At 43.3% G+C, this 24,422-nt stretch overlaps 1 protein-coding gene and 1 long non-coding RNA gene across 2 annotated transcripts in view; one reads left to right on the top strand and one right to left on the bottom strand.

Annotated features, from left to right (window-relative positions):
- Positions 1-24,422, bottom strand: part of MAML2 (mastermind like transcriptional coactivator 2) — a 268,490-nt gene that overhangs the window by 30,661 nt on the left and 213,407 nt on the right. The window lies entirely within an intron of this gene.
- LOC149875276 (uncharacterized) lies at positions 581-21,687 on the top strand. Its single transcript, XR_016440019.1, has 3 exons — positions 581-729; positions 12,907-13,022; positions 19,962-21,687. It is a non-coding gene; the product is annotated as an uncharacterized LOC149875276 (long non-coding RNA).

The raw sequence follows: 24,422 nt of genomic DNA, 5'->3' as shown, positions 1-24,422 counted from the left end.
GTGTGATCTAGTGGTTACAGCCCTACCCTGGGAACTAGAAAACCTAGCTTCTGTTCCCATCTTGGTCACTGACTTGCTATATGACCCAAGGTGATTTTCTTCACTCATCTCTGTCCCTGTTTCTCATCCTACCTTCTCTCTGTTGTTAAGCTGTAAACTCTTTGGGGCAGGGACTGTGTCTCCTGTTCTCTGCTGAACAGTGTCTGGCACAAGGAGATTGCAGTTTTGTTATCAGCCTCTAGATGTTACTACAGTAATACAAAATACTTTTATGCCAAGGGTACAGAGAAAATTATTGTATTTTGTACCATGCACAACTGGAATGTTCTGCTCTTCGGGCAGAGACTTTGTCTTCCATTATGCTCCATGCAGTACTGAAATCACCACAGACATTCACTAAGAAATAACGTCAGACTCCTATAAAGTGTCTCTTGATAAGTGTTGCAGCGTAAATCTACCAGCAAACATCAAAATGGAAACACAGAACCCACCAACAAAATTAAAAAAGGAGAGTGCTTGAACTAGAAAACAAGAGGCCTGATGAAATAAGCAGGAGTTGTATTATACTTTGCAGGTATTGGAACACAGAGACTTTTCAGACTTCCTCCCAGGAGAGTGTTTATTACTGAGGTCCATCAGAGGAGAAATTTCTTCTCCTGGATTGTCCCTGATGGAAACCAGACCCTACCTTGGCTCTTGTAACACCATGACTGGAGCAGAGGACAGGAGGTAATAATTCAAATATTATGAGCTTGTTTTATGGGGGGGCTTTATAAATTCCAAATCTGAATTGCAACCTTTGAGATACTAAGAACTGGTAAAGATTACAAAGGCGGGCATGAGCAACACCTTTTTTCTAGTCCTAAGGGGCATGAGTTGGATTCACTTGCATGTGGTGGAATAGTTTACAGCTCTGTTTAACTCGGTGATTTTCAACCAGGGTGTGTTAGCACCCACGGGTACCTTGAGATCATTTCAGGGGTGCTGCAGGGTGGCACACAATGTTAGCACTGGTAGGTGTAAAAGCATGATTCACAAGATAAATACAGAGATTTCACATAGGAACTCATAGTGTCAAAAACATTCTACCTGTTGTGGTCTTCCTGAGTTCTTTGCAACAGAAAAATTACTTTATTGTTTTTCCATAGTCAAAGAATCAGTAATAACTAAGAGTTGGTGTTTTGTGAGGGGTATTTTGACTCTAACAAGGGGTGCCTTGCGGCTAAAAAGAGTTGAGAATTATTTAAGCCTTCAAAATAGGGCTTACATAAGGTTTAAGGGGAGCATGTTGGTGAATTTTACCCCAAGTGAGCAGCTGCTCTTTGCAGGTCATGAGAGCCCCCTCCCCACAGTCCTGCACTCCACAGCTAGCTTTGCTGGACAGTCATGCACTAACCTTGCACTATGTTTTAAGAGCCTAGTCCAAAGTCAGTGGAAAGCCTCCCAGTGAGCTTTGGATCAGGCTTTGCCACGAAAGGGATAAGTACTGAAATGGAGCCAACGAGAGCCTGCCACAGGGAAGAAGGGGAGAAAAGGGAAGGTAACAAAGAGTGAGAAAGCACATTAATTTTCAGAGAGAGCAGTTATTTTGTGTCACCAGTGGCACTGATCTTCCTTGACTTTAAATATCCTTTCTCCTTGCCTAGCTTTTGCTATAACCAAATGCTTCTTCAGCAACAAAACATGAACCATGTGATCTATGCCCAGCTCTATAAAAGAGCAGGTACTGTGCAAGTGTAATGTCACTTACTATGTTAATGTTTGAAAAAAATGACTGTAAAGACAGTACTATCTTACTCAAGAGGCTTGCTGTTGTGTGTGCAGTCAAAGCTATCACTCTAGCGATCACATCAATTTTTACTGCTTTTCACTCCTGAAGGCACTGAACAACCAACCTAAGTACCAGCCAATGACATGGACTCCATTCTCCTGTGCTAGGAGCAGACATTAAAAAACCAGAGCTTGAATTGACCCAAGCTTTGCAGATTAGTTTAACCTGCCTAGATCGAACCAGTTTGCAATGATCAGACATTCCCTCTGGACCGAGGAAATGCAGGCACATGCCTGCAGCCACTCAAGCCAGGAGCTGGGGGGCACTAGAGCAGCCCCTGCCTGCAGGGAAGCTGTGCTTGGAGGGTGAGGGTGGTGTGAAGGGGCATGACCAGCCCCAGCAGAGGCCTGGAGTGAACTGGCCAGGGAGAAAGTTGAACTCCCCACTCCCTGTCCCATGGACCTGAGCCGGGGTCTGCCTGGTGCTCCCCACTCTGCCTCAGAGCCAGGGGCACAGCCAGATGCCAGCTGGTATGGCCCCATGAGGTTATTCCCCTTAGGTGGGGAGCAGAGAAAGGGCAGGATTTTCCCCCCTCCCTCTAGCATCTGGCAGAGGAGCACGAGGTGGCAGTGGTAGCAGTTGGGGCTGGCAGACCCTGCTGCATTTCCCCAGGAGCAGAGGAGAGAGTTCAACCCCCGCCCCCTGGCCAGTTCACTCCAGGCTACTGCCAGGGCCACTGCTAGAGCAGCCAGCAGAGAAATGCAGGTCATGCTGATGGCTCCAGGGGGAGGGGGGGGGGGAATGAACCTCTTCCCTGCTCCTTTCTGGAGCCAGCATCTGGCCACAAGTCCCTTCCCCTGCTTGTCCCTGCTCTGGCTGGGGAGGAGAGAGGCAGGGCTAGGCCTGGTCTGCTGGAGCAGAGACTATGTTGGGATGCTGGGGGGACTCTGGTTTAACTTAAACCAGGAAGGGGTCTGGAAAGGAAGTTGCAAAACTGGTTTGAGCTCAATCAGGTAAGTCTGATACTACATTCAACCAGGTTTCTCTCAAACTGGTTTTGGCCATTTTGAAAATGGTTTATACGCACTGAACTTTATGATCACTTAAAGCAGCTGATGTGTAATGTCTGTCCCTAGCCCAGGTGTATCAACAACAGAACTGTTTACTAAGATCCAGCCGCTTCCACCCTTGCAAGCCTTCTGTTGGCCCAGTGGTCACTACAGGGATAGAGAGACATGATGACTGTATCCCTACTAAAAGAAACCTGGTAACAAGGCAATTGTTACCTACGCATGATCCATCTGTAGCAAAACTGCTCTAATTTTAACCCAGTTTCATTCAGTGTCAAACTTCTGGTGATTTAGCCAACTTGTATTGTTGCAGGGTCATGCAGATGTAATGGTTGTGCCTCTGAGCAGCTAAAAGTACCTTTGAGCATGCCTTACAGCAGGGAACTGGGCCATGGAGCCTTGCCATCCTGCCCCCAGTGCTGCCCCTGGGTCTGATCACACCCACAAGGAACACAGTGTGCACCCGTGACAAGAGGCCAGCCCATGGGCTGGATTGGGCCCATGGACTCCCTTCCCCTTCTCAAGCATACCTAATACAGTGGCTGCTTCAGCTGATCTAGGACCTGTGCTGCGTGCAGTACAGATCCCAGAGTGGCTGGAACGGACGCCATGTATGGTGCAGTCCAGTGGGAGTGCCAGCCATGCTGCATGTAGTGGCTGCTGGATCATGTATGCTGCAGGGAGGGAAGAGTTCCCTGGTCCTGATTCAGCCCTCAGACCAGCCCCATGCCACTCACTTGGACGAGTTTGACAACCCTGACCTAAGGCAAAGATTCTCAACCAGAGTGTTGCAGCGCTTTGGGGTGCCTTGAGATCCTTTCAGGGGTGCCACAGAGTGCCACGCAATGTTAGATGTGCAAACATGATTCGCAAAATAAACTCAACAATTTCAAAGAGGAAGCCACTGTGTTAAAAACATGCCCTGTTGTGGTATTTCTGAGTTCTTTTCAACAGAAGAATTCCTCTATGGTATTGTTTTTCTGTAGTCAAAAAATGAGTGAAAACAAAAAGCTGGCATTTCTATAGGCCACCTTTGAGCCTAGCAAGTTTGCAAACCATGGTCCTAAGGTCATAATTTAAACCGTCGAACTTTTACACTGGTTTGGATGAGTGAGAATCAAAGAATTCAACAGGATTCAGAGGCCAGTCTGTATGCGGCCCCATACTTGTATAAGCTTGGTTTAGTGCCTGTTGCACACAAGCAGAAAGCTTCCACTGCTGGCAGTGGCTGTTGCATTGGGCCAATACTGGGTACATTTTGTGTGAAATGAGTCAGAGATAATAAACATGGAGAGGCAAGATGGCAGAGTGGAACGGCATTTAAGACTTGCATTGTTCTTTGTGAAGGTCATATTATGCCAAATATATGCATGGAAAGGAAAACTTGCAAGCAGACTGCATCCCACTGTGGATCTGAGTCATACTTTGCCTGTCTTAAAATCATTAAAAGTTTGTTTTAACAGTTCTCCTTTCTTTAGCAGCTCCCTCTTACTGTTTGTCTGGTTCTGGCAGGTTCAATATGTGATACAAATACTGAGGTCCAGAATCTCAAATACCATTTTGTAACGGGTGTACACATAAGATCTATTTCACATGAGGGAATTTCAAGGAAATCACCTCCTAAATAATACCATTTGTAAGGCAATTTTACAATGGGAGGGAGATGATCTCAAGTCTTCTCTGCTTTTAAATTTGGTTGCCTTATGTCCTATTGTTCCTTGTTCAAGCCAGTGTTCTCTGCTCTTCCTTGTTCTCCCCATCCATAAATTGCGTAAACTGTTTTTTCTCTCTCAGATCAGTTTTTCCTTAGTGGCTAAGAGTCATTTTGAATAGCCAGCTGAAGGCCAAGTGGGCAGGATTTCATTGTTCTATTGGCAACCTTTAAGAAAAACTTTTCAGTTTACACTAAATGGCTGCCAGCAATAGACAGCAGTGAAGTGCAGTGTAATCAAACACTGCTCAGATGTCCCCATCTTGGTTTACCAATGCCACGTGTTTCCATACACAAAATGCACAAAATGCAACCATGCTTTCATCAGTCAGAACAGCCATTGGTTTTGATCAGAGATGTCAAACATACAGCATGTGGGCCAGATCAGGTCTGTGGAGCTGTATTATCCAGCCTGTGGGTCACTGGACTAACTCCCCACACATCAGCCTCCGCCACTGCATGTGGTGTGAAGGCCTGGACCTATTGCTATGAGTCCTGCACGCAAGAAAGGGAGTTTCTCCGGGGCGCACGCTGCCTGCAGCCCATGACCAGTCCAGTCTGCATCAGGCTGTGCTGGAACCCACATGCAGAGCTGTTCTGGCAAGGTGCCCTGTGCTGGCCCCCTCTGCAGCGTGTGTGTGCAGCTTGTCCAGCTCTGTGTGCCTGCTGCCTGCAGCACATGCTGACCCCAGGGCTTGCTGTGCATGGGGCACCAGCACAGGGTGAGCACTGCTTCTGGCACATGGGCTGGAACTGGTGCTACACACAGCACAGATGGTCTGGGGCATGGGCTGCACACGGAGGCCTGCCTGGACCAAACCCTTGTGCTGGCTGTAGCACCGGGTCCAGCCTGCGTGCCGTAGGCATTGTGCGTCCTGTACGGATTCCCTATGCCACATGCACAGCAAACCCTGGGGTCGGTGCACTGTCTGTGTTGTGCACGCTGGCCCCAGGGCAGCGGGTGCTTCACAGAGAAGTGGTCCCAGTCTGGCCCACAGACTGGCTTGGTGACTCACATCCAGCTCGTGTGGTTGGATGAGTCTAACACCCCTGGTTTAGATTAATGAGAACAAAAATGGCAAAAAAAGAAAGGAAAAAAAAAGAAAAGAAAAAGAGGATGAACAAACATTGCAATCAGGATCCACAGTGAGTGAAAATTGGACTTTTGCTTTCTTCTTGCCCAAGGAATTAAACTTTATCAGGCCTTTTCTTGGTGCAAAGAACTGCTCCCTTTGGGCTCACTGAGCTTTGCCAAATGGGTCACTGGGGACAGAGAGCTAAGACAATACGCATTTCTCACCTTGTTCAGCCTCTCCTCCTGTTCAGAGTGGTTGTTACTCTTCCATTTTGGATGGGAACTATTATGTAGTTAGCCATGCAAGAGAATAAGGAGATACAAATTTTCCTTTTATTTTCTCCTGCAACTAGTCAGGTCATTGCATGAGAGTCAAGGAAAGTATAGGCAAACTCTTGGTTCCATTGAAATCCCTGGCAAAAAAATGCCTTCAGTGTGGTGAAGATTTCACTCTTTGTGCCTCTTCTGACTGTCTGTGCAGAGCTGGACACAAAATGACTGTGTGTGTCTGCAGAAAGCAGGGTTGTCAGAGACTGAGAGATGAAGCATGCTGAGAATTTATGGCATAAGTGGCATAGCAGCTCCAGAGCTCAATAGACTCCAGCCAATGATCTCAGTCTTAATAAAGAAGGACAACTTCTTTACAGTTGACATATCAACATCTTTGATGTCATTGCTCTTGAGTGAGTTTGAGAACAAAGGGCCCAGTCTTAGCGAGCTTAATTAGGAGTGATTTTTTGCCTGATGAAGAATATAGCTATTGAGACAGATAATGTTTTAAGACTGAAATTCCTCCTCTAATAAGCAAAAAAAGGTAAAATGATATAACTTCTCTAGTAAGTCACTTGACCCTAAAAAAGGAATTTCAAAAGCATTTTTTTTCAGGATGAGAGTGTTTTGTCATGATGATTAGGCACTAAATGTAGTAGGAGTTACAGTAACTCTTGTTGCAAAACCAGCTGCTCATCAACACAGTCATAGCTGCATTCTTGCTTTCTGAGCAACTCTCTACCATGGATAAATTAAGACACACTTGGTTTAAAACCTGATAACAAGTACCTTTAGTTTCTGCCCGTTTTTACTATAGCATGTACCTCGGTTCTACAGATATTACTGAAGAGCACTGTATCATACTAGAGTGCAGCATAGGGTTACCTAACTAGCTCTGGTATAACAAGCAGCACAATCCTGAGTACACATTGTGAGTACAGGCATACCTCGGAGATATTGTGGGTTCGGTTCCAGACCACCGCAATAAAGCGAATATCGCAATAAAGCGAGTCACAAGAATTTTTTGGTTTCTCAGTGCATATAAAAGTTATGTTTACACTATACTGTAGTCTATTAAGTGTGCAATAGCATTATGTCTAAAAAAAAATGTACATACCTTAATTAAAAAATACTTTATTGCTAAAAAATGCGAAGTGAGCAAATGCTGTTGGAAAAATGGCGCCGATAGACTTGCTAGACTCAGGGTTGCCACAAACCTTCAATTTGTAAAAAATGCAATATCTGCAAAGCGCAATAAAGCGAAGCGCAATAAAACGAGGTATGCCTGTACAATGAATCTTAGTCAGTTCAGAGATTTCATAGACATTAGGGCTGGAAGGGACCTCGGAAGATCATCAAGTCCAGCCCCCTGCCCCAGGGGCAGGAAGTCAGCTGGGGTCATAGGATCCCAGCAAGATAAGCATCCAAATTTCTCCTGAAAGTGTTCAATATAGGTGCTTGAACCACCTCCTATGGCAGGCTGTTCCAGACCTTGGGAGCTTGGACAGTAAAGAAATTCTTCCTTATGTCCAGCCTGAAACGGTCTTGTAGTAGTTTATGACTGTTCAACCTCATCATCCCTTGGGGTACTCTGGTGAACAATCGTTCCCCCAGATACTGGTGGTCACCCCTGATAAACTTATAGGTGGCCATCAGATCACCCCTGAGCCTGCGCTTTTCCAGCTCTCAGCCTGTCATCGTAAGGTCTGTTTTCCTGACCTCTGATCATGCGTCTGGCTCTTCTCTGGACTCTCTTAAGCTTCTCCACATCCTTTTCGAATTGTGGAGCCCAAAACTGGATGCAGTACTCCAGCTGCAGCCTCATCAAGGCCGAGTACAAGGGGAGAATGACGTCCTGGGATTTGCTTGAAAAGCATCTGTGGCTGCAAGCCAGCATTTTGATCGCTCTACTAGCCGCAGCATTGCATTGCAGGCTCATGTTCATCTTGTGGTCAATGATGACCCCCAAGTCTCTTTCTTTCATAGTGCTAGCCAGCATAGCACTGCCAAGCCTATAAGGATGCTGCAGGATTTTCCTCCCAAGGTGGAGAACCTTGCGCTTTTCAGTGTTAAACACCATCAGGTTCTCGTCCGCCCATTTGCTGAGCCTGTCCAGGTTAGCCTGGATCGCCCTCCTGTCTTCAGGTGTGGATGCTTTGCCCCAGAGTTTGGTGTCATTACCGAACTTGGCCAGTCTGCTTTTGACTCCAATGTCCACATCATTAATGAAGATGTTGAACAATATGGTTCCAAGGACAGAGCCTTGGGGGACCCCACCAGTCACAGGGCACCATGATGATTGATTTCCATCAATTACTACCCTCTGGGTCCGACCACGGAGCCAGTTTCCCAGCCAGTGGATTGTGGTGGATCTAAGGCCACAGTTGGCCAGTTTTGCCAAGAGGTGATCATGGGATACCTGATCAAAGGCTTTTTTGAAGTCAAGATATATGACATCAATCTCTTCTCCCTTGTCCAGGTGATAGGTCACCTGGTCATAGAAGGAAATGAGATTGGTCAAGCAATACCTACCCGCAAGAAACCCCTGCTGGCTATCCCTCACTATGTTGGCATCAGCCAGTCCATTAAGGGTGGCCTCTTTAATAAACTTTTCTAAGACCTTCCCCAGGATAGAGGTCAGGCTGATGGGCCTGTAGTTTGCCAGATCCACTTTCCTCCCTTTCTTGAAGATAGGCACCACATTGGGCTTCTTCCAGTCTTCGGGCACTACACCAGAGCACCAGGAGTTCTCAAAGATCCATGCCAGGGGCTGGGCTATGATGCTCGCCAGCTCCTTGAGTACCCTGGGGTACAGATTGTCAGGGCCAGCTGACTTGAAGGTATCCAGCCTCACAAGGTGTTCCTTCACGAAGTCAGCATTGATGGAGGTCAGGGGATCTCCCTCACCTGGACCTCCCTGTCCCGTAGCGGGTATGGGCGTCCCATGGGATGAAAGACTGATGCAAAGTACCCATTTAATAGGTTGGCTTTTTCCTGGGCGTCAGTTGTGAGTTGCCCCATCTGGTTCAGCAGGGGTCCAATGTTGCCCATTCTTGCCACTACAACAGTAATTTAATCCCAAGCTCACAGAACTCAACAGGAATTTAAATAAGTCTGACTGAACATATCCTTGATTTTCCACCAGTCATAGGGCTATACTAATACTGCCTTTCTCCAATCCCTCAGTTGTCTTGTCAACTGAATCCCCATGCTATTATTATTACCATTACTATTATTATTTTCCCTTCACCACCCAGGATGCTAGGAGAAAACCAATCAGTAATGGGATCATAACTTAGACACAAGCATAGAATCAAAGAATAGGGCAGGAAGGGATCTCAGGAGGTCATCTAGTCTAACCTTCCTGCTCAAGCCAGGATTGTCTCTGCCTAAACCAAGTGAATCAAGACATCAGTGAATTTAGCATATTGCTACTATTAATATATACCTTAAGGCCCCAACTGAGACAGAAACCTAGTGTCCTGGTCCCTGCACATGCAATGGATTATTTTTAGTGCTAAGTTTGATGAAATAATATATATTGACATTAGTCTTGGTGACTTTTGATATGTATATTCTAATTGCATTATTAATTCTTCCTTTTACTTTATTGCAAATACTGTAATTCCTGTATATCCATGAGTGGCTGGTGTGTAAGCAATTATTTAATGATTTTGAAATACCATCTGTCAGTGGCAACATCTGACTTTTTTCCCCTCTGGTTATTATAGCTCTTAGACTTCAGGCACTGCTATAGATCTGTTGAACCCAGCAGATCCATCCTGTGGAATTTGACCTTACATTTAGAACACTAGCTAGATTTGTTCCTGAACTGGAATGGGCAGCCAATGTGCTAGGGAGCTTTGCCAAAGCACTAATTTTGTTCAATTACCTGATGCATTCTGGGAGATTTTTACCCACAAGCAAAACTTTAGCCTGTTTCTCTTCACAGTAAATGATGCCTCAGCAGAAATTTCCTGCCTTGCAGTTTTCCTGATTTCTTTAAAGCTGTTCTTGAGTCAATGACACACCTATGTTACAACAAAACTTTCTGCGTTAAACATCCTTGATTATTAACAGCTTTGGCCCATCTAATGTTATCTACAACTTTACTCTGAGGAGGGGTGTCCCTGCCATTCTCTCAGGTCTACAGGTAAGTTAACAAAATGTCTGCTTGAAGTGACTGTACAGAACTAGGAGCACAACCCAAGGCTCTTCACCCAGCACTCCTTCCCTCTGGCATGCTGGCTTTCAGAATGAAGGTGTCAAATTTTGTGCTTGGCTCCACTAGACCACAGTCCTCTTCCAGAATCAGGGATAAAATCCAAGGATCCTGATATTCAATATTCCAACATTGCTTAAGAAATATTTGCTGAAACATCCCTTAAAGTTACTGAAGGGAAACTTAAGAATTTTAACATGCCAAGTAACTCAGTCTTCTAGGGATAGTAATATGCCACTGTCACCATCAGCATGTACATCCCGACTTTTGACTCTGCTGATGAAACCAACGAGGAATTCTATGCCAACCTTGACCAAGTCCTTTCTGACATTCCAGAGGAAGACAGACTTATCCTTCTTGGTGATTTCAATGCCAGAGCTGGAAGGGGCTCGAATCTCTGGAATGGAACCATTGGCAAAGAAGGAGTAGGAAAGATCAACTCCAGTGGTATCCTCTTCTTGACCAAATGCACAGAATATGGACTTACCATCACCAAGACCTTGTTCTGCCAGAAAAACAGGCATAAGACATCATGGCAACACCCATGATCTAAGCTTTGGCACCTGATTGACTACATCATTGTTCACACCTGAGATTACAAAGATGTTTGCATCACCCAAGCTATGTTAAGAGCTGATGATTGCTGGATCAATCACTGACTCATCTGCTCAGTTGTGTCAGTTAAACTGGCTCCCAAATGACAGCTTGCAGCAAAGACAAGTCCGACAGAAGATAAATGTCAAAAGGCTCAAGGACCCAATCAAGAAAGACCTCTTTCAGCAGTGCCTCAACAAAAAAACTAGCAAATTACAATCAAGAACAATGGGAGAATGTTGGCACTTGGACTGTCTATCTGGACACATCATGACTGGTTTGATGAGAATGACCAGAAGATCCAAGAGTTGGTCAATCACAAGTGCAAGACCTTTTATGTTTGGCAGAACAACATCAATTCCAAGCAAAAGAAATTGATTCACTAACAAGCTGAGGCAGAGGTCCAAAGGAGGAACAGATGATGGAAAGACAAGGCAAAGGAGATTCAACATGTTGCTTATGCATGGTTTCTTTAGTACCACCAAAGCCACCTATGGTCCAAGCATTGAGGGACCAAACACCTTGAGACCTAAGGATGAAGGAGACCTAATCAAGGATGCCATCAACATCTGTTGGAAGGAGCATTTTGAAGACCCTCTCAATTGAGACTTTCTCGTTGACAAGAGTTTTCTCAACTCCATCCTGTAATACCCAGTCAGAAATAATCTCAGAATCCCTTCAACCCCTGAAGCCATCAAACAGATGAAGAAAGACAAAGCACCTGGAGCTGATGGAATCGCTGCCAAAATCTTTAAGTGGGGGGAGAGGAACTCATATCATAGCTCCATGACTTCACCTTAAGGATTTAGAATGATGAAGAAATCCCAAATGAACTCAGGGTCACCGTGATTGTGACAGTCTTCAAGAAAGGAGACAAACATGACTGTAGAAATTACAGAGGGATCACCTTGTTGTCCACCACAGGAAAGATCGTTGTGAGAACCCTCCTGAACCATTTCCTTCTACTTGCTGAAGAGCTCCTTCCAGAATCTCAATGTGGGTCTAGGGCATCAAGAAGCACAACTAACATGATTTTCACAGCTTGCCAACTGCAGAAAAAATACTGGGAACAACATAAACCTCTCTACATGGCATTCTTTGACCTCACGAAAGGCTTTAACTCTGTCAACAGAGAAGCAATCTGGAGGATCTTTCTGAAGTATGGCTGCCCACTGAAATTTGTCACCATTCTTTGCTTGCTCCATGATGGTATGTGAACAGTGGTTCTCAACAATGGATCTATCACAGATCCCTTTGACATTGAGACAGGCATCCTCTGGCAAGCAAACGCCACAAGCACTGAGGCAATAACCATAGAATCGTAGAAAATTAAGGTTGGAAGGGACCTCAAGAGGTCATGTAGTGCAACCCCCTGTTCAAAGTAGGACTATCCCCAATGATATCATCCCAGCCAAGGCTTTGTCTAGCCGGGTCTTAAAGAGTTCCAAGGTTGGAGATTCTATAACCTCTCCTCCGTTGGGAGATTCCACAACAGGAGGAATTGGAAGTCCTAGTATAGTTGAGGAATTATTATGTAATTGGGATTGCAGTGGTAACAATTCTTTGATTCAAGGATGATTTCTACCATGGTTCGTTGATGGGTCTTGAGATGGTTTATGAATCTAATCCTTGAACCACAGAGTTGTCTACAGAAGTTCCAGGTGTTTCTGCAGGGAAGGGTAGGCTGCAGGCTGGGATTCCTCTGTTTTTTCTTCCTCTGCTCTCCTCTGCTTTGAGGGCCAGACCTTCACCACAAAATGAGCAGCCACTGGGTTTTGGTTACAGTACCACTGGAGTTAGTCAGCAACTAGGTCGTCCCAACACTTGATGTCAGCATCCATTTTCTTGAGGCATGCCTTCAATGTGTCCTTATAGTGTTTCCTCTGGGCACCATGAGACCTCAGGCTGCAACTAAGCTGGGAGTAGAACACTTGTTTTGGAAGTTGAGAATCAGGCATCCATACACAATGTCCAGTTCAGTGAAGTTGGTGCTTGAGGATCACATACTCAATGCTGGTAACAGTGGCTTCAGTAAGGACACTGGCACCTGTATGGTGATCTTCCCATTTGGTGTAGAGAATTTTTGGGGGGCATCATTAGCAATACCTCTCCAAGGTCACCCATGTTTCTCATCTCTAGAGGAGAGTGAGGATGATGACTGCTTTGCAGACATGGATCTTTATGTCTTTCCAGAGACTGCGATGAATAAAGACACAGGGAAGCAATTTTCCGAAGGAGGAACTTGTACACTGGATCCCATGCTGGATCTCTGCATCAGTGTTTACTCTCTAAGAGAGATGGCTACTGAGGTAGGGTAAGTGCTTGTCTAACTCAAAGGTCTTTCCCTGAATGGTAATTTGAGTAGGGGTATCACATTCATGGCTGGGAGCAGGCTGATAGAGCACTTTAGTTTTTTCGATGTTGTGAGAAAGGCCCAAAGTTTGGTAGGCTTATCCGAAAAGATCCAGCTTGGTCTGGATGTTTCCCTCAGTGTGTGTAAGGATGGCTCAGTCATGGCTTACTGAAGGTCAAAGATGGCTATTTTGAGTACTTTAGTCTATGACAGAAAATGACCCAGATTGAACAGCCTTCCATCCATTTGGTACTCACTGTCAACTTCAGAAGGAAGGTGGTCCTTAGTGATAGCCAGGATGACTGTCAGAAAAATAGAGAATAGAGTTGGGGCAATAATTGGGTTTACACAGACATGGTGGGATAGTTCCCATGAATGGAGTACAGTCATGGATAAGTATAACTTGTTCAGGAAGGGTAGGCAAGCAGAAAAAGGTGGTGGTGTTGCTCTATTTATAAAGGTGATGTACACATGTTCTGAAGTGCAGTACAAAGTGGAAGGTAGGTCTATTGAAAGCTTTTGGGTAAAGGTCAGATGGGAAAGAAGGGAAGGGGATATTACAGTGGGTGTCTGCTATAGGCCATCAAACCAGGAGAAGGGGGATGAGGCCTTCTTTAAACAACTGACAGAAGCTTTCAAATCACAGGACTGGTTCTCATGGAGGACTTTAATTAATGGGGCGTCTGCTGGGAGGGAAACATAGCAGTGCATAAGCAATCCAGCAAATTCCTGGAGTATGTCAAGGATAACTTTTAGATACAGATGGTAGACAAGCCAACCATGAAGGAAGCTTTTCTTGACTTGCTGTTCACAGATAGGGAGGAATTGGTTGAGAAAGTGAAGGTAGAAGATAACTTGGGTGACAGCAATCACAAAATGAAAGGGGAGGAGAGCAGCAGAATAGACATTTGACTTCAGACAAGTAGAGTTAAATAAACTCAGGGAACTGGTAGGAAGGATGTCTTGAGAGGTGAGACAGGGGGAAAAAAAGAGTCTAGGACAGCTGGCTGTACTTTAAAGGAGGCCCTTTTAAGGGTATCCTCATTTCCAACCTTATTTGATTGATTTCCCACTACGATAAGGAGACAAGTTCTGTGGATGGGGGAATTGCAGTGGATATGATACACCTTGACTCTAGCAAGGCTCTTGACACTGTCTCCCATGACATTCTCATTAACAAACTAAGGAAATACAGACTAAAGTACTATAAGGTGAATACATAATTGATTGGATCATAATACTCAACAAGTAATCATCTATGGCTCAATGTCTAATTGAGAGGAAGAATCATGATAAGAGTCTAGAAATACCTGAAGGGCAATTATAGAGAAGATGGTTATGGGCTTTTCTCTGTGGTCACTGGGGAGAGGAGTAGGAACAACTGATTCAAGTTGCAGCAGAGCAAGTTTAGGTTGGAGATTATGACAATGAGGTTGGCCAAACATTGGAACAAGCTATCTAGAGAAGTTGTAGAATTTCACTCCCCGGACATTTTCAAGGGCAGGCTGAAGAGACACTTGCCTGGGATGATTTAGTCAGGGATGATCCTGCTTTGAGAAGGGGGCTGGACTAGGTAACCTTGTCAGGTCTGCTTCAGCCCTACTTTTCTATGATCCTCTGATCCTTTTACCTTGTTCCTTTCTACAGCTGTGTTGACTGGGGATACCCCACAGGAATGACGCTCAATATACGGTTCACAGGCTTGTTCCATCCCACAGAGTCATATCACCCATCCTGTGGGACTCACAATGGGTCTGGAAATTTTGCTGCGAGGAAGTGGGAAGTGGCAACATTAATTGCTCCCACAACCATGGCAATTTATACTGCCAGGGCTCCCCATTACTGAATGCCCAGAACCCTGCAGGCCAAAATGACATAACCCCATGTGCTGGATCATTGTAGTGCACAGGGTCAGACTGGTGCATGAGGTTGTACTACCACCAGATTCGGCACACAGGGGCATGCCAGAGTGCTGAACTGTACCCATGGACCAATCCCACACATTGACCCCAAGCAGGATCCAGCCCTATGCCACTCATCTAGCCTGTGGGGAAGATAGGTATAACATGCATCTGGAGCAGGAATTGAACTCAAGCCTCTGAAACTGCTGTGAGGCACCTTCACGACTTTGTCACTGCCCTTCTCAATGCCAAGTCCACAATGAAACATTCTCTAATGAAGTGTTTTCTCTACCATTCTTACCCTCTTAGGACAAACAGAAGGAGCATCTGCAGAAAGGCTGATGTTGCCTTGTATCAGTTTGCTGAAACTGGTACCTTCTGATGCTGGCAAAATGTAGGTCATCAGGATTCTTAAACTTTTATAGATTAATAACGAGCTATGTAACATAATGAACATAAACTCAGATGCAGAAAGGCTTTATGTAGTTGGGAAGGATTGGAGAAAAAGGGCTGAGAGCAGTCTAGGATATTGTGAAATAGGAATGATAACATAATGACAGCAAACTATGGGAGAGAGAGCACATCGATTGATGGAACTTGAACAAGTTCCAAAACTAAATGAAGAATATATTCCTACTCTTAGTAACTCTTTAAGTAGACAAGAGCAAGTAGTACAAAGGCAGAAATGGATAGAAAAAGAACTATGGAGAGTGCTTAGAAAATCTCATGGAAAGATGACAGCAAATAATAAATGGCTCATCAAAGGAGGATTGCAAAGAGAAACAGAAGTTTAATTATGGCTGCCCAAGAACAGTCTATGTGTACAAGACAAGTTAAAGTGACGAAAGATGGTAGGAAAGATAAATCTGGAATCTGGGATGGTTGACTGGGCCCCAGAGATTATCAGGTATTGTAGCAGGCTGCACACCTCAGGAGCTGAAGCCCAGCTGAAAGCAGGCAGATAGTAATTACAAGCTTGCCTCAACAGATGGGGTCAGCTGACAACAATAATTGGCTGGCCCCATGGAAGTTAAAAAGCTCCCAGAGAGAGACAGGAGAAAGTGATACAGGAAGGCTGTGTGGCTGGAGGCAGAAGCCTGAGCTAGAGTAATCTCCCTGGGTTAGACAGAAGTATGAATCTGAGAGTGCACATAACTGAGAGAGAGTGAGCAGGTGGGTAGGTGCCTGGACAAGCCCTGAGTACCACACCAGGGTTGCCTCTCTGCCAGGATTTACAGAAAAGACCATGAGTGACGCTGAGAAACTGTGAGATTGCTGGAGGGATTACAGAAGAAGAGGGAAGAGTGCAGGCTAGTGGCTACAACACCAGGGCACTCTCTCCAGGCCTGGGAAAAGACCCTGTGCTATTGGTGTTTGTTTTGCTGATTGTTTACATTGATTCCTGCAGGGATTGAGTTTTCCCTGGGGAGACAAAGACTGTTTGAACAAGCAATCCCCAGCCTGCTAGAGGAATATCATACATGGATATCCCAAACATCTGGAGAGGAGTAGAAAGTAGAAGGATCTGTTCTTTGCTGGAGGTTTCACTGTGCAATCCCTACCCTGTCTTGTGGTGATTCACATGGGTAGCCCCATTGACTGTGGTAATAAACACTCAGAATGTCAGCCAGTGATACGACTCATTTAAGCATTCACTAGTATGGGTTACATTGGCAAAGGTGAGAGATTCTGACTCAAAAGAAGCAACCAGTTTTATCCCAGCCTTGTCCAGAATTGCCTCCCCCTCCTGAAGACAAGATAATCACGGGGAAATTTTATGAGATGTTTGGAGCACTTTTCTCATCACTTTCACTATATGCTGGGGTGTTCAGGGATCAGAAGAAGCAAAAGAACATTTACCAAAGCTGCCCGTAGCTACTGACCTCATGAGTCAGTACGATGAAGCTGAAACAGATTGAAAAGGTGGGGAAAGTGGTGAGTACGAGAGAAAGAGAAATGGACCACTAGAGGGTTGCAAGAAAACTGTAACTATTATACTTTTATAGTGATTGACATTATCTATATGTATCTAAAAAGTTCTTAATACTATATTGATCAAAATTAAAATATTATCCAGATACATATGTGTTCTTACCTTTTTTTTTGACATAGTCAACAAAGGAGGACTGGAGGGGATGAAAACATTCTGATACAACCATGCTCTTAAAAGATTATATTAATCCTTTATATAGTGCTGGTACATTACAGAAAGAAAAGATGATTTAAATGGAATGTGATTTTTACATATGCAAGTCAGTTTGTTTGTGCACATTTTTTGCTATCCTTTTTTAGAAAAAGGAAAAATTGATGTACTATGATTGCCTAAAAGACTTTAGTATGACATTTATCTTGTTTTCTGAAAAAGGATCTCTCTTTAATAAATACCTTAAGTGCCAAATTTCCTGTTTGGAACAATTGTTTTAGATGGTGGGACTAAGGTATTTCAGATTCCCTTTTTTCTCTGCTCAAATATTAGGAACAAACAAGGTTTTAAGTTTAAAATATGTTGTCACATTCTTTTAATTCCCCCCCCCCAGTTTTTAAGTGCATTTAACAATGAGATAGTATCAGCTTTTTGATTTGCCCTAGCCCTTGTAAATTCCTTCTACTGACAAATCTATGAAGCAATCAAACTAAGAAAACAAAGATTCATAACTAAGCTATTTTGGAAAAATTTAACTTTTTGGCAAGCATACAGCGTTCAAACACATTAAAAGTAAACAAAACATTCACTTGCATATATCTGCAAATAGCTATCAAATTTTATGATGATAATAAGCCAGCTGTTTTGGAATTCCTCTGATATTCAACATACAGTTTCAGCGTAAGGATTCACTAATATGTTACTTGATACATTTTGTAGATGAGTAATGCATTTTATTATTTAATATAAAGAAGCATCACAGCATTGGAAAATCACTATTGCTCCTAAATTCTTAATTTGTGTAGGATCCATCTAGCAGTAGGATTAGCTTTACTCCCTGTTCTCTCTGGCCTTAAGTATTATTTTTTGTTTTTGGATATTTGTGGCCACTTAGTGAGGGTGTTTCAGAAGCTAGAGCTCAAAGGTAGCTGAAAAAAGAGAATATGCAAATATAGGTGATAAATTCGAGGGATCTTAGTGACCCCTTGAAGCTCAGTAGTTTCCAGTCCAAATATCAGCCTGGCCTTCCCTAACAGCTGCTAATTATCTGGAGCTGTTGCAAAGCTGGGTGCTGGTGGGGGCAGAGATAACAACCTTGACCTCCACTTGTGTTGTTTTTGGGTAGTCCTTCCCAGTGATTTTGGGAGGAACTGGGAACAGTGCTTGCTGACCTCCTTAGCTACCAGTGGTGTGGAGGGGTGGTTATTTTGCCTGGCTTTCCCCATCCTGTGACAGTCAAAGGGGAAAGCCTCTTCCTAGGTTTCATGCTGCCTCTAGATTTCTCCTTTGACTGATACTGAAACCTCAGTGTCCCAGAATAAATTGGACTCTTGGAAACTTTCCCATAGCCTATGGAGTATAAAAATCAAAATATTTTCTTGACCAAGATAAATCAAAACATACTCAAAATTTCAAAGACATGGAACAGAAATCTTATGAGAACTCCTTATCTATCTTCTTTACCATAGTATCTGTACATCTTCAGATCACCTATGCATTCACACTTTGGTACCATATTCACTCAAATATAAACCAAGCCTTTTCCCCTATCCCACATGGGGAAAAGAGCTCCTTGTCTTAAATTTTCACACAAGGAAACCTCACCAAATGCATTGTCTATCATTAAACTTCTGCCAAAAGCAGCATCTGTTCAGTAATGGAAACCAGCTACAAAGTTGAGTAAATACAGCAAGCACTGAAAATGACTATAAAATATAAGGCCCCTATAGGGCAAACACACTGATGGGAACCTACTATAAAGACAGGTTAGTACAACCCATCTCAAGTTAGGCTAAGTGATCCTCGTTCTCCAGCAATTCTCCATTGATTTGAATGGAGGGTGGGTTTGGTCCTCTATTCAGAGTGGGCTGGTAAAGGACTTGCATTTTCCTGATGTTTAGAGTTAGGCCAGTACTCTCGTAGACTGTAAAAACTGTATCGTTTATTTATTTATTTATTTATTTGCAAAAAAAAAAAGAAAGTATAGTTCAGCCTCTTGTTGACTAAGAGCAAGTATAAGGAGTATCTGAAGTCCCAGACTAAAGCCTGGGATGGAGGATGCTTGCCTGTAGTATACGGCGGCATCTGAACCCCAAGACCTCTGGGCTTGGTCTTGCATGTAGGATGCCTGCCACTGGATTTGAGAGTATCTGAAGTCCTAGGGTGATGGGTCTGGGATGGATGATGCTTGCCATGTGCAGCACCACACATGGTGTTTGGAATGATTGAGTTCTGCCTGCTTAGTTAATATGATTTTTGAAACAACTGAGTTCTGCTTGGTCAATATGACTTGGAACTAATCTGGCTAATTTGACCTGGAATACGAAATCTATTTAAAAAAACAGTTTGCTGCTTAAAAGTAGGTTTATAGAGTACCTGTATTAAAACTTACAGCGGTTTCAAAAGAAGTAAACTGCATGAATTCTGCATAAACTATGTCTAGAACTATGTATGCTTATAGTAATTTCCTTATATGCAAGTTACCACATGTATGTTTATTTCTAGATCAGTGTTTTGAAATTTGTTTCTCACTTCCATGTGCTCAGGGAGAGCAGGGACTGACAGTAAGGAAGGGGAAAGGGGCAACAGGGGAAAGATCTTGTGGGGAAGAGAGCAGAGGTCAAGGGGGCTACTTGACCCCCAGATTTATTTTCCCTGCTGTAGCAGTGGGAGAGGGACAAATTCAAGGCAAACTTCCAATGATTAGATTCTATACCTGGAAAATTGTAACAAATTAATACATTTTCCAAATTTAAATCTAATTGTTGGGGGAAGGGTGTCATTTTATGTTTGAATAAATACAGTATACTATCATTTGGATTAACTATTGTTTGTTGATTGTGTCCAGTAGGTTTGATGCTGAAATATGGATGAAGACATGGATCATGGATGCTCAACCTCCAGCCCACGGACTAGATCTCAATGGGAGCAAAGTTAGGCACATGTTAAATCTTTTAGAAAATCTCACCTTCCAAGACTGTGTGCTCTGATTTTAATTGAGGAGCAAGGATTTCTTAGGGTGATATTTTTTATTGGACCAGCTGCATAGTTGGAACAGTTAGGTAGGTTTTTGAATGCACAGCTTGTTTAACTCTATCCCAACCATGCATCTGGTCCAATAAAAGATACAACCCAAAGAAATCCTTGCCTCTCTGATTTTAATTGTAAGGGTATCACTGCAACCCCTCAACACAGGCAACCCAAATCCAGTTGTATTCTGTATGCCTGGGTTCTATCCATGTATGCTGGGACAGATCATTTACCTTTCTTCTCTGTCACACAATCAATTCAATTATCCTTGCTACTGTCAACTAGTCTGCCTTGAGTTTAATCAGAACTCCTTTTCTAAATGTTACCCATAAATAGTATATAGATGGGTTTCATTGAATATTAAGTTTGGCTTATTTTCCTGCATTTAGCTTGGACAAGATATTCTGTAGCAAATCATATCTAATGTCTGCTTGAGGATTTCTGCTTTGGAAAATAAAATAAAAAGTAGTGTTATATACCTAGTGTCATCACACTAAACAAAGCATTGAAACATACCAATCTCTTAAACTGTGACCATGTAAGCTTCAAAGTGGCACTGAAACTCCAGTGCGTACTAATGGAATCAGAGTGGATTGGAGTGAAGAAACACTTTATAATTTTATTCTTGATACTTTGCTTCCAACTTCTGATACTGTTTTTTATCCTGTAATGGCCCAATCTCTCAAAGTTGTACGTTAGTTTCTTTTTACTCCTATGACTTCAGTGAAATTACTCACCTGCATAAAGATACTGATGTAACCATTTGCCAGATTTGATCCTATGTTTGGCTGTCCCTATAGAGGAGGTTGATGGCAACTTGAGTTATTGTTTACTAATTTCTCTTCCAAATGACATCTGTGGATTTAAGTTTCCTCCCTCTTGCATTCCCTGTATTTTTAACCTTTCATTCTTCCTTACCATCTTATTTTACTAAGTGTCTCAGATGTTCTACTTACACGTCCCCTTTCTCCCTCATCATGCATTCCTTGACAGCCTCATATGATCCCAAAGAGAAGAGACCCAAGTAAGATAGCATTCTAGTTGTGCAAGAAAAAAACCCCAAGATTCAAGTTAGAGGGCAAATATGTTGTTATGCAGTTCCAAACCCTAAAGAAAGTGAAAAGTAAAATTCAGTCCTTGGTAGTTGCTGCTGACAGGTTGCCTGATAATTAAATTAATCCTCCACATCATTTGGTCACAGAGCATTTCCATTTCTACTCCTGAATTTGACAATGCTTATAATGTCCACCAGATGGCATCTGCCCCTAGACTTTCACCAAGTTTACTGTGCATCCGAAGACAACTAATTCCTAATATAACACAACCCCTTATTTTTCTCCTATAAAAGGCATTTTTGTCCATTTTATCTTTTTAGAGAAGAAATTCTACATGAAAATGCAAACAAGAATAAATCTTTACCACTGAATTTATGCACTGCAGTTTGAGCTGTTACGTTTCTCCTTGTGCTCACAGTTACGTCACAGGTTTTCAGAGTTTTATGGAGTTATAAGCAGGTTGGTTCAAGCCTCAAGGAAAACAAGTCTGTAGTTGTGATCAGTTCTCCTTGTGATTTAGTTTATTACAACAGTAATTCTCAAATGGTAAACATTTAAAATGATCAAAAAGCTAACCAAGTCACATGAAAACTACGATGAGAATGGAATGGACTTTACTTCCAAACCCAATTGCCTGAATACTCCTTTTCTAAGGAAGAGGTTAGGAAAGTCAGTTATCATGGAGCAGCATCCTATTAATGAATGAACAAATAAGGCTGAGCTTCATATTGCTTATTTCTTTATGGATGTTGAACTTCCTTTTATTTTATCAGGGATGAAGACATGAGGGTGACTGAATGACTTCTAACATTTAACAACACCTTTGCTCCAGTGCTTTGTAAACTTTACACATGAATACACCAATCCATTTCCAGATGATCCTCGAAGCCTAGTTCTTTTGTAGTTCAAACAAAAGAAAGGAGTGGGGGAAGGGAAAGAGAAAGAGACAGTCAGCCTTTCCAGCCAAGTCCTGAGTATGTTCTGTGATTTCTAAACCAATATAATTATATTGGTGCTAAACAACCTATGAGTGGGTCACTTTAATCATACATTCTCTGATCTCTTAGGCACATACTTCTTTGTGGAAGTCTTTGGAGAGTCTCCACCTCTCCCTTTTCCTACGAGATTCAACAGTAGCTTACCAGATCCTCAGCTGATGTAAACTGACTTAATTCCACTGACTTCAGTGGAAATTGGGATGCCAGTTTACACCAACAATCAATCCACCTCCTAGTCCCTTCACACCCTACCAGCAGTGCCTGTCAAATTAAGGAACAGAAATGTTACTCTCTGTCTGATACAACCAAACACCTTAAACCATCACATGTCAGATGCCAAGCACCATGTCAAATGCCTGCAGTGTATTCTTCATGATCAATCAATGGAATAAAAACAAGTCTTAATAAGAAGGAAAAAAAACTACTATCAATTACATTTGTATAGTGAATACATTTGAGGAAGCCATGATCTCCCTATGGAGAGCAGAAAAGAGGCTAAATTTGTAAAGGAAATTATTCCTGGAATTCTTTGCTCAGCTCTTTCAGCAAGGAGACTGAACCCCATTAACCAGCATAAGTAATCTGATTTATTTTAGAAAACAGCAATCACATAGAAGATGGGAGAAAGAGGAAATGTACACTTTTTCCTGCATAAAGATTTTTTAAAAGCCTGATCATGGGAATTCTGGTTAGTCCTGTCACATTTTTCAAACTTGGCACTTGCATTATCCCATGTAAGAGGCAGCTATGGCTAATCACAAAGAGCTGCTAATAAAGAACATGATTATATTAGAACCATTATTATGGCTCTCTAATTTTTATTCTTAGTGGAAGTTTCAACCAGTGATCTTTTGAATTTCCAGGCAAGCTGTCATATGATAGACACTGGAAAAGTACTGAACATCATGATTTTGGTTGTGGCTTCCATTAATTCCAAATATTCTAAGTGTTTCTTTCTCCCCATTGTCTGAAGGCAAGCAAACAGCCTTTTCTTTAGTAGATGCACTGAGAGGTGCAAGATTGTGCAAACAGTTTTTCACACAGAAGGTTGTTTGGTACAATAAAAAGAAAAAGGAAACACGGCACATGCTTAGAAATCAATGCAATGTAAAAGTCCCTCTATGTAAACAATTTGCCTAAATCAGGGGTTTGCAATGTTTTTGGGCAGAGTGAAAAAAATACCTGCAACCTCAACTTGTAAGATGTTGGCATGCCAGGGTGGGTGATGGCGAAGCTGCAAGGGGCCTGATCCTTGTTGTAGCAGCACAACCCTGGCCCCTTCCTCACTGTCCACCCTGAGGTGCTTGTGCACCCACTGTCAGCAATGAGCCAGGCCAGGGCTCCGCAGACCTCTGTACAGCTGCTTGCAGCCTCCTGGCTGTCTGCCACAGCCAGCCCAGGCTCTCAGCAGGCCCCTGCTGCCACCACAGAGCCTGGGCTGCTCGCAGCAGGCAGCAGGGAAGCTGCAAGCAGCTACACCAGGGTTTGCAGAGCCCCAGCCTGGCTTGTTGCTGGCAGTGGGTGCACGTGTGCCTCAAGGTGAACAGTGGGGAAGGAGCTGGGGCTGCACTGCTACAACAAAGACCGCACCCCTCGCAGCTCTCCTGCCATCCGCCCCAAGGCACACGTACCAAGCAAAATGCCTTTGCATGCCAAGCTCTGGCACATATGCTGTGGATTGCTTATCCCTGACCTAAATGCCCACCAGAAGGGTAGACTGGGGAGGCAGGGTAAGTCAAGAATGGCTACAGAATGCTATGAAATGTTACTTGTATTAAGAAACGCAGAGAAAAAACTTGAGCCAAGTGCTGTTTCCTTGAAATCTGAGTGTAGGATGGCAGTGCGTATGATCTTTACTCCACTTTTCAACCAAAGTGGAGAGCAAAACGTTACAAGCCTCGCTTTGCAGTGACAAAAAGGAATGCCAAAACGTAGGTGCTTCAGATGGCGAAGGAGAAGTCCTTCCTTCCTTTTTGTGCCCTTGTCTTTGTGACAAGGTATTTAACAGAATTTGCAAATTCAATTAAATCTGACATGGCTCCGCCATGAAGGAAAAGTAGCATTTACTGATATTGTACATTAAGCATCATAGAGCCCCTATCGTCCCAGCCAAGTCTCACAGACTCTCCCAGTCTCCTAGACTGGAGAAGGAGAAGGATGAATGCTTCCCAGCCCAACTGTCACTGGAAATTCAATAGGACAAATGAAAGTTTAACTTGCACACGCGGG

The sequence above is a fragment of the Crocodylus siamensis genome, chromosome 1 (assembly GCF_052110815.1).
Source record: "Crocodylus siamensis isolate JL-2025a chromosome 1, ASM5211081v1, whole genome shotgun sequence".
NCBI classification, from domain to species: Eukaryota; Metazoa; Chordata; order Crocodylia; family Crocodylidae; genus Crocodylus; species Crocodylus siamensis.
The sequence above is the reverse complement of the archived record's forward strand: the minus strand, read 5'-3'. Positions and strand labels throughout refer to the sequence as shown.